Genomic DNA, 9,330 nt, shown 5'->3' with positions numbered 1-9,330 from the left:
ATAAATTGAGTGAATCACCAGTTCTGAGAATATTGGAAAGTGGAATTGGTAGGATGTAAATATTACAACATCGTAGTTTGAATGAGTCATAAATATTTTTGAATGTGATGATTCCACTTACAGGTGAATGGAGAGGGTGTGTTCAGCGGTATTGAAAATGCTCAGAAAATTAGAGCTGTGATTCTGGATCAAGATACTCAAGGAAACGTTGGAAAGCAAGCATTTTTTGGATGACAAAAAGAGCAATTGTGAAATCCTGCAGTCACATTTTATGGAGGAATAAAATGCAAGTTTACTTTAGATCGAACATCAGTTCGATAACAAAGGCAGAAGCGATCATCCTTTGAGAGTAGATATATGATGGTTTCAGTCACGTTTAAGACTACAAGAGGCTTTATGAAAGTGTGTGTTATAACTAAGATAGGGAAAAATCCGTTTGTGCTAAGAAACGGATTTTTTCCCTACCACAGACTTAGAAACCTGAATGTAAACCAATATAACTAATAGTAGCATCGGATCCACCTTCAAACCTTCGTTGAATTCGGCGAACTAACTAGAACTAACTAAGGAACCCTCTTTTCCTAGCCAAAAACAGCCATGTTATGTCCTATTCATGGTTTTTAATCGATACAAAAGTCCAGCCTACTTAATCTAACTTCTTTCACTTTTCGGAATGCAACAGACTCTGGAATTATTCACTGGAATACCGTAAAAATAAACCCTGCAAGCACCTAAATTCAGTGACGATTTGGCATTGTTTCGGGATGGATTAAAGCAAATATGGGTAAATAGGGACATCAGTATAATTGACTATAAATTTATATCGCCATTTTTGCACGTGGAATGAACAGTTATTATGATAATTTCGAGAAATAATATTGTTTTTGATTTTGTTTTAGCTGCCAGTGGCGATCTTGATGCTGTACAGGTTGTGGGTATTTTCTTTCTAGTGGGAATAGTTGTCGCCCTTGTAGTTCTTGCTGTTTGCTGTTGTCTACAAACTAGAAAAAAACATCGTTCGCGATGTCCTCCATGTACAGTGAGCTACAGACCCAACTATGCTTCAGAGAAACGTCATTCACCTTTGGTTCTAACGATGGCTACTAGTTCTAATTATGCTGCTAATAATACTCCATATCAGGATCAAAGGTCACGTGTAGAAACGCTACCTACTCCAATGATTTCAATTATGAGTCTTTCAGACTATCCTGCTCCTCCACCTTACAGTTCGATAGACAATACCGATAAAGCAGAATACTAAAATATGTAAACTAATTTAAGATTAAAAAAAATATTAAACTTAGGAGAAAAAAATGTCAACCATGTTTCTATTCAAGTTAATATAGTAAGCTAATTTCTTATTATTGTTGTAAGAAGCTGGAATGTATTTTCCTAGAGAAGAATAAAGTGTCATATACACAACTCTAGATCTAACAAGATTTTTTAAAAACATTTTTAAAAGATCGCTAACATGCATAACAGGACATTTATAGCTGTCCAATGATCAATAAATGTTTGTTTTTGGCAAAGATAGATATTTGTCGAGACGTCAGGTTTAAATTAACTATATGCTTCGCAATTTAAAACTAACAGAATGCTTGTCTTTGATTATGAACCAGTTTGCATTTCTCTTAGAAGCCCTTATTTTCACACTGGTTCTGATTTATTAATGTTCTAAAATGATTAGAAACAAAAAATGACCAATTCGTTAGCGAGAAGCAGATAATTCAAAATAGTGCAGTACCAAGGGCGATGAATAGAATGTGAGAGGATTGATCAAAACGTACGAAAACCAATCCCATAAACTACAATGAATAGATAAGTGCTCAGATGTGCTAAGTAATGTATCTAGGCAAGTCACAGGAGGTTAAATATACAGTACATTCCATTACAGTATACATTACATTACACATACAGTACATTAAATATACAGTACGTTGACAAAAGTATTTGAACACCCTGTTGTGGTCAACAAATGCATGCGTTTTAATTACATTTGAATACCGAATAACTCCACCTCTGGTCTAACTGACAGCAATTACCCTTCGGGGAATGCTTCTTCACCCATTTCTGATACGTCACAACTGGAATATTTCTCGTGCAAAGCTCTTTCCATTACTGATGCTGATGACGATCGCTGTGATCTGGAGCGAATTCGGCGTTCTAATTCGACCCAGAGATGTTCGATGGAGTTGAGGTCTGGACTTTAATCCTGCTCGTGCAACATCTGAACTTGTTTTGTGGAAAGCTGACTCAATCATGCAATACATTATGGCGTAGAACATTGCTGTGCTGAAACATGCAAGGATTACTGCTGAAGTACTTCCACAGCGTCGGAAGCATGAAGTTTTTTTACGATGTCCAGGTAGCCATTGGACGTCATGGGTTTGGGCACGTCCACCAATGGACCAAGCCCCATCTAAATGAAACACCACACACACTCCATGAGCGAGCCTCCACCAATTCTAACCGCTGGAATGATGAAACAGGGTTCTGTGGAGCGAGGAATCAACTTACAACTGTCTCATTCTGATGGTCATGTCTGGATCTGGAGATTACCCGGGCAGCGTTTCCGATAGGACTCCATCATTCCAACGGTTTGAAAGATAAAATTCAATCGTCGTTTGGCGTTGATTGGAGGTTGATGTGTAGCTTGTTCACAGAAGTTGTGCAGTGGTAACGTAAGACATGCAACTCTCTCCGGACAGTTCTAATGCTGACAGATGTCCTAAAGCATTTTCAGGTTGACCCAGATGTCCGCAGATGATGACGTAAGGGATGCTCGAACATTACGAGATACAAAGATACAACTCGTCAATCTCGGTCATTGAGTGCCGGTTGCCTCTCAGGCGTTTTCCTGCTGTGGTCGCACCATTACTCTCCATCTTCGAATGGCATAAGCAAGGTTCATTTCGGTTTACTGAGACGGGTAGCAATGTTACGAAAGAAAGACGACTGATGTGACAATCTCAACTACCATCCCACCTCTGAAATCTGTCAATTTACTGAACATGGTATGTTGACATCGAGTACAGTGCAAAAACATGCAATATCCTCACATTTATTACGAGACTTACGCAGACACTCGCTGAATATTTGCATGTGGTAGGATCCGATTTGCGTGACACTTAAGATGTTCAAATACTTTTGATAACATAGCGTAAATTGCTTATGTAAAATTAATTTTCTTTATTAATAAAATTTTAAGACATATATACTATATATTAAAATTCTATCAAAAAAATGTTCTTTCCTCCTGAAGATGATATTTTGTACCTAATAAGCTACTAACTCGATAAACATCCCAACTGCTCCAAGCCTTAGAACATTTCTCACATGTTTGGGACGATGCACCCAAAATCTCCATAAAGACCAAGACACGATGTCCAGAGGAGGAAAATTTGGCTCACAGATGATCCATTCCTTACAGACCCGCTTTCATTGTTTTAATCTCTATCTCACAGAAGTATGTTTTGGCATTGTGTCTGTTCTATAAGTATTCCAGTGGTCAATGCGCGGCTGAACTAATAACGGTTATCTTAAACTTTCAGTTGGACCTATTAAAACAAGAGCAGCAGCTGCCTACATCTCGTTTTCGGTGCAACTTTGTGTGCTCTAGACAGCTTTCCTCCTGAAGAATTCTCAAACTACAATCTGTAACTCTTCAAATAAAGTCAGCGAACTTCTAAGCCTTCATTTGCATCCTACACACTGCACTCATATGCTTATACGTTTTTCAATCTCTAGTGTAAAGATCAATATAAAGAAAATGGTTTAATATTTGTACTTTCGGGTATTGCATATATTCTCAAAATACTACTTATAAGAATATGAAGAGATAAAAATTAAATGCACAGAATTTGGAAAATGAAGTGGATATATTAATGTTAACAGAAATATGATTTGAAGAAGAAAAACGTGGTTTATATCGTTGACTGTAAAGGAGGTAAAAAGTCATCCTTCTGTCCGTTCTAGCACCGTATCACTTACCATGAATTACGGAGTATCTTGAAATATAATCAGACTCTCAAATTATATCGGACAAATACCTTCATGTTGGACAGGAATGAAAGATTAAACAAAACAAAACAATAACAACAACAACAACAAAAATAAAAGAGAATAACAAGTACTAAAGAACGAGAATATATTTTCAATCAAATGAGACCAAATATTCAGGAATGTATGTACCGATCAATTGTATTACAGATTAATTAATTATAAGTTAAGTGGCGATACACTGGATTTTGTTTGCGCTAATACATGGATTTATCTTCATTAGATAGAAAAGGGTGAGGCATAAGAGATGCTATACATTCATAAACTAAGTAAATGCTTTAGGAATCGAAAGCAAACTAAATTCTGACCACTGGTCCGAACTCCATACTACTTCAGTTGACAAAAGCAACTGATAATTTACTCCAACGTTTTAAGGGTTTGGAATCCCTGTCCAAAACATGATAAAGAACACTATTTCTGACATTTACAACCGCCAGTTCACGCGAATCAGCTTGTGTCGATTTGTATAATTGATGATTTTGGGTAGAAAGCAGGTACACATTCAAATTTTCGAATCTGAACAGGACACAAAGGGTCACTCAACAGCATACAACAAGGCAAAAGGCTGCACTAAGCAAATTGTATTTGAAGGAAGCTGTTTTCTGGAAGGAATAAAGTAATGTCTCAAAGATATCATGCAGATGATTTCACGCGAGGAAGAATTATTGGAAAGCTTGAAGAAGGCCGAAGAATTACTGATATCGACAGAGAGTTCGGAACTCACGTAGCGTTGTACCAAAGCTCTAAGCAGCGTTTCATACAATGGAATGTGTTCCAGATGTTTGCTAAGAGATCGTTCTCGATCTACTGCGGAGCATGGAGACTGACGTTTGTTTATAAGAGCAAAATGTAATCGACGTACAATGGCAGATCAGCATGCAAGTCGGCTCCATTCAAGCACAGGTAGGGGGATATCTTTAGAAACTGTGATAAGACGTCTGCGACAATAGGCTATCCTCCCGAAGGCCTGCAGTCTGCGTCTCTTTATTCACACCTCATCGTACAACATGTTTCCAGCGATGTCTATAAAAATTGGACAAGATACCGATGGGCTAATGTATTCTTTACAGATGAGAGTCCTTTTAGACTTTCCTACAATTCTAGAAGACATTTGTTCTGGCGTGAAAGTAGAATGTACTTGAAAGGGATAGATACAGCGTTGCTGGGGTCATAGTGAGGTGGGCATTATGCTTAATGGACATACTGAACTACAAGTGCTGGAAAAAAGGCAATATGACTGGTGAACAATATGGTGCTGTAGGCGAAGAATTCGTTTTTATGGATGACAAGCACACTACATCGTATACGAACAGAGGAGATATTTCTGATCAAGGATATTAATCTAATCAAGAGGTTAGCACGTTTGCCAGATATCATTCCCATAGAACATGTTGGGACGCAATAGTGAGACGCATTATTCTGAAGGAGGAGGAGCGGGCCAGTTTACCTAAAGAACACCTGAATCACTTGGTGCTAAGCATGGTACGACGTTGAGAGAGTTGCATTGCAGTTCGGGGTAGACATATTCAATACTGATATGTCTCTCCGGATAGTTTTCTGTAAGCACTGTATATTAATTCTTTAACTTCATTAATTACATAACTATTGCAATTTTATTTGTACGAAATTTATAGCACATTTTTGTGCAATAACATGCTAGCAGTCAATTAATGTCCACAGTTGGCTGTAGTCATGAGTTGTTATTTTTTTTTTTCATATATATGTAAAAATATAGTTCATCCTTAACTTTAGGTCACCAGTGTGAAAGTCTGTTATCAGCTATTTCTTTTTTCATATATAAAAATATAGTTCGACCTTTTGGACACGACTGTAAAAGACATTATCTGAACGAGAATGTATATCTTGTTGAGATTGTATAGCTGAAATGTTTTAAAACGTATTAATTCTAGACAAATGAAGCTTACTTTGGCTGGAACCCCTTCATTCTTTCAGAATATCTTTACTGTTAAAAGCAGTAAGGATAGAAAGAAAAAAAAACAGGGAAGAAAGACAGAAATTTAGGTATGGAATATGATGTTTTGAAGGAAAGGGGATAGAAGATTACGGAAAAGGAGTGGAAAATTATTCAAGTAGATTTACTCCGACAACCAGATTCAGAAACTCCAGACTGCTTTTTTGATTTTCTATTTCTCTGTAAAAAAAAAAAAAAAAAAAAGGGTGATCCACTATTGGTGCACCATTTTTTTCGCCTTTCTCTTTTTATTCCGAATGCATGTACCTTTATCATGCGCATGTGTTCAATTGGTTAATTAATTTTCGTAATAGTATATATTACAGTTGCGGCTTGGCTTGAAATCGTGGGGTGCTGCAACTTTCGCAATATACATACACACTGTAAGTACAGTGTATATGTGTTTGGATAAAATATCATAATTATGGTAAAATTAAAAAAAAAAATTAAGCAAGAAAAAATATTGTTTATTATCGATAAAATTATACTGTTTAGTATAATTCAAAATTATTTAAAAATAAAATATAGTCTTCTTGTTTTGTTTCATGAAAAAATGTTGTTTTATCGATAAAATTATACAGCTTAGTATAATTCAAAATTACTTAAAAATAAAATCCATTCCTTTATTTGTAATTAAAGGAAGGGAGTTACAATTTTTGGATATTACAATTAAATCCTTTAATTGCAATATCCAAATGTTTAAAGAGACGGAGTAAACACGATAAAAGAAAACTCCACTACTGGCACAAACTGCATATAAACAACAGTGGAACTGCGCGACGGACAGTGCCGCATTACGCTAATAACTCGCATCTCACTATGACGTGCACATGCTTGCGCGCGTAGCAATATGACACTGTGGTAAACACAGTGCTTCTAGCGTCCTTCGCCCTCCTAAGTGCTACAAGATAGATTTTTATTATTATTTTATACAAAATAAGAGAATTGTATAGAATTATTGACGATAAAATTAAATATTACAAGCAAATATACATAAATTAATAAATATATTTATATATCGAGAAAAATTGGAGGTGCTGAAGTTCTGCAGTGCTATGCACGAGCCGCCCCTGTAATATATATATATATATATATAAAATCAACTTCAGTTCCCTGTCACGCGTTTTATCACTACAGAAAGAAGGATCCTAGGCTTGCCTCTCTCATTCTCTCTCTCTACTCCAACACACACACACACACACACACACACACACACACACACACACACACACACACACACACACACACACACACACACACACACACACACACACACACACACACACACACACACACACACACACACACTGTGGTTTGTAAGAAAAAGAAATTCAACCTCGACTCCTTTTTGATAAGACATCGCGTTTCCAAGGCAACTATGTTGTCATGGACAAGAGCCAATATGGTTTAAAAACACGATAATAATGTAATCTGCTTTCCTACATCTCACCTGTAGAAACTACAGAGATTCTTTGTTACAGGATTGTTTTCTATAGTGATTATCTTGTAGAATACGGGTGCGTATTCTAATTTTGGGTGAAACCTTTTGACAGTTTGTTATAATGAAAGTTGACTGTGATTAATAAGTGAAATAAAACATGAAGATTGAGAAAAATGCTATTTTATTTTATTTTTAAACTTAAACAACTATCCATTTGTATTTCCAGATATTTTAGTTTAATAACATGGAATATTTGTAAGCAACAGTGTACATCATATAACTGAGTTACACGTGCAAAATCTATTATCATGAAACGACGTTAGACTCTCCCGAGAAAATGAATTTGAACAAACAGTCCGAACCACAGCATTCATTTTCCTGAACTACAAAGTAGGCATAAAAAGTTCATTACAAACAATATTCAGCTAAATAACGCTAACGTGTTGAAACTGTTATTAATTAACAACTTTCATAAACTTTACACGAAACAAAACTAATTTTGTTATATACAGACACATTATTTTCAACGTCTGTTAAAATTTATGTAATAATCACAAATTTCTATCCATTATAAATATGAATATATGAGAAGTATGACAAAGCCTTCGATAAACACTGGCAGCTTCCTGTTCCTTATAAGGACTGGCTTAAAGGGTCGAAGCAATAATGTTTTTCATCTTCCCCGTTATTTGTAGATGACAGTATAGGGATAACGTGTTATTGAGTGTTAGAACTTCATTGGCTAGATCATTATTATTACCATCCATTACCTTCCAGAGGTATTAATTAATCACATCATCATCTCATGATCGATCTTCCTAGTTCTCCTTCCATGCCCTGTTCTTCAGTCCTTATAGTCCTTATAAGGACTGGCTTAAAGGGGCGAAGCAAGAATGCTTTTCATCTTCCTCGTTATCTGTAGAGGACAGTGTAGGGATAAGGTGTAAATGAGCAATTAAAGCTCTGATCATGGCAGGAGGGTAACAGCAATAGCCGAGCCTCAGTTAGAACTTCATTGGCTACAGCATTGCCATCCATTACCCTCCAAGGGTATTGGATTGAATGAATCAATCACCGCATCTCACGGTCGATTGATTCAAGAATCCGAAAGAAAAAAAAAATCTCCTCCCCTGTTCTTCAGTTGTAATCGGAATTAGTCCTTATAAGGACTGGCTTAAAGGGGCGAAGCAAGAATGCTTTTTATATTCCCCGTTATCTGTAGCGGACAGTGTAGGGATAAAGTTATTGAGCTATTATTAAAGCTCTGATCATGGCAGGAGGGTAACAGCAATAGCTGAGCCTCAGTTAGAGCTTCATTAGCTACAGCATTGCTATCCATTACATTACCCTCCAAGGGTGTTGGATTGAATGAATCAATCACCGTAATGTGTAAGTAAAGGTGATATCTCAAAAATATCGGACGATCTCTAGGCCACTCATTCGTGTTCGTGGGCGAAAGACCGTCCTAATCTCAGCGTTGGTTCTACTCAGTGAACCTCGAGTACCGAGCAGAACCGCTCATTCCGAAGAAAGTAATTCACCGGCAAGTACCCCTCAGCGGGCCGTGCCGGAGAACACTTTCCCCGGTAACTCAAAGTGCTCCCTTAGGGCAAACCCTAAGAGAGCGAACTCATTTACCCAGGATAACAGCAACAGCCGAAACTCAGTTAAACTTCATTGGTTCAGCATTGCCATCCGTTACCCTATATGGGCATCTCATATGAAATCAAGGATCAAGGACCGCATCTCACGGTCGATTCTGTAATCGGAATTTGTAATCGGAATTTCTCTTATTTCATAACATTCAGTTGTATAAAAGGTGTATTCTGTTATAAAACAATATATTTTTCTTTTTCTG

This window comes from Typopeltis vanoorti, chromosome 9 (assembly GCF_054136105.1).
Source record: "Typopeltis vanoorti isolate ZY-2024b chromosome 9, IOZ_Tvanoo_1.0, whole genome shotgun sequence".
Lineage (NCBI taxonomy): Eukaryota > Metazoa > Arthropoda > Arachnida > Uropygi > Thelyphonidae > Typopeltis > Typopeltis vanoorti.
This window is presented reverse-complemented; position numbering follows the sequence as displayed.